The 2,096-nt window shown below is 41.3% G+C and overlaps 1 protein-coding gene across 6 annotated transcripts in view; it reads left to right on the top strand.

The window, feature by feature from the left end:
- LOC144979641 (EEIG family member 2-like) overlaps positions 1–2,096 on the top strand; it is a 72,644-nt gene that overhangs the window by 886 nt on the left and 69,662 nt on the right. Inside the window, exon 2 of one of the 6 annotated variants that reach the window (XM_078926462.1) lies at positions 939–1,050. The exons of the other annotated variants lie outside the window; for them this stretch is intronic. The gene's annotated coding sequence lies outside the window, so the exon portion shown is untranslated. The remainder of the gene's footprint in view (positions 1–938; positions 1,051–2,096) is intronic. 6 annotated transcript variants of the gene reach the window in all.

The following is a 2,096-nucleotide window of genomic DNA, read 5'->3' as shown; positions in this document are numbered from 1 at the left end:
CTCTCTCTCCTCTCTCCTCTCTCTCTTCCTCTCTCTCTCTCTCTCTCTCTCTCTCTCTGTCCCCCCCCCTCTCTCTCCCCCCTCTCTCCTTCTCTCTGTGTTTCTTATCTCTTTCTCTCTCTCTCTCCTCTCTCTCTCTCTCTCTCTCTCTCCTCTCTCTCCCCCCTTTCTCTCCCCCCCTCTCTCCTTCTCTCTGTGTTTCTTATCTCTCTCCCTCCCTCTCTCTCTCTCTCACTTCCTCCCTATCTCTCCCCTCTCTCTTTCTCCCTATTGTTTTTCTCTCTCTTTCTCCCTTTCTCTCTCACTCACTCCCTCCCTTCCCCTTTCTCTTCTCTCCCCCCCCCCTCTCTCTCTCTCTCTCTCTCTCTCCCCGCCTTTTTTTGTTTCTCTCACCCCTATTAACAACTCAGTGCAATCATCTTTTGCTTATCCGTTGTTGTTGTTGTTGTTGTTGTTGTTGTTCTTCTTCTTCTTCTTCTTCTTCTTCTTCTTCTCTTCTTCTTCTTCTTCTCTTCTTCTTCTTCTTCTTCTTCTTCTTCTTCTTCTTCTTCTTCTTCTTCTTCTTCTTCTTTCTTCTTCTTCTTCTTCTTCTTTTTCTTTTCTTCTTCTTCTTCTTCTTCTTCTTCTTCTTCTTTCTTCTTCTTCTTCTTCTTCTTCTTCTTCTTCTTCTTCTTCTTCTTCTTCTTCTTCTTCTTCTTCTTCTTCTTCTTCTTCTTCTTCTTCTTCTTCTTCTTCTTCTTCTTCTTCTTCTCAATATGATTAATGTTGAAAACCCAGTAATAAAACAATAAATGACACCGGTCTTGTCTCTCCCTCTCTTCTTCCACTTCAATCGAATCCTACCACCAGGCTGATCGTCCTCTCCTCTGCATCTGTCAGATTTCCTCACCTGTTAATGTTATGTTATATTTTTTCCCCCCTTCTTTCTTTTACTCCAGTTCCAATCAGCTCCGTTTAGCAACAGTCAGGTAGAGTGGAGTGTTTCCTGACACTCACCTAATAATGATTATGATGATTATTACAGCACTGACTGGTCCCGGTGCCGGTGACGTGAGTTATGTACTCGCCAATCCTTGTTTTCGTCATAATAATATTATTATCTCTCCCATCTCTCTCTCTCTCTCCATCTCTCTCTCTCTCTCTCTCTCTCTCTCTCTCTCTCTCTCTCTCTCTCCTCTCTCTCTCTCCATCTCATCTCTCTCCGTCTCTCCCTCCTCTCTCTCTCCGTCTCTCCCTCTCTCTTTCTCTCGCTCTCTATCTCTCTCTCTCTATGTGTGTGTGTTTGTATTTGTATGTGATGGTGTGTGTTTAATTCTCTTTACTAATTTGTCTCTCATTTTTTTGTTCTGGTCCTGCAGCCGCGTCCTCCTTCTCTTCCTACTCCTCCGCCTCCTCCTCCTCCTTCTCCTTCTCTTCACCTCCTCCTCCTCCTCCTCCTCCTCCTTTTCTTCCCCCTCCTCCCATCTAAATTCCCTTTTCAGACCTGTAAACTTGAAATTTTAAGAATATGATAATTGCTGATATCATTTTTAATTACAATGACCAATTTGGTCTCATAAGCTTCAAAATACACTTCATAATAGTTACTGTATGCCTGTGAGACTAAACTTTACTTGTCAACAGACTTCGTTAAGTCCCAGGTTTATGCGTTTTTGCCGAGACGAATATCATTTAAATCTACCGACATTTGATGGATGCGTTTTATGTCCAAGTTTTTTAAATACATGTTTTAATAGAGACCGGAAGTGCGGGTGGTTGGATGGGAGCATCACCCTTGAATCATATACCTATGATGTTCGCATGGGTGTACGATCCGATAGTGATGTCGTTTTCTTCTTCTCTTTACTAGCCTATCCTGCTTCTTTGGTTTGTGATTGTATTTTTGACAGGGGATATTTTTTTTTCTGTAAATCTTCTGCCTGTTTGTTCTTGGTTATTTATAATTTAGCTTATGATGTCTTTAGGTTATGATTTTGATTTACATTTGTACTATTTTTGTTAGATTGCTTGTTTTTTTTTTTTTGTTTCAGCGGTCTCTCATATAACCTCAATTGTGTTGGAAGAGACCTAAAGCAACAAACAAAAAAAATCTCTCA

Source organism: Berghia stephanieae, chromosome 9 (genome assembly GCF_034508935.2).
Source record: "Berghia stephanieae isolate SIO BIC M18660-M18661 chromosome 9, UCSD_Bste_1.3, whole genome shotgun sequence".
In the NCBI taxonomy this organism is placed as follows: Eukaryota; Metazoa; Mollusca; class Gastropoda; order Nudibranchia; family Aeolidiidae; genus Berghia; species Berghia stephanieae.
This window is presented reverse-complemented; position numbering and strand designations above follow the sequence as displayed.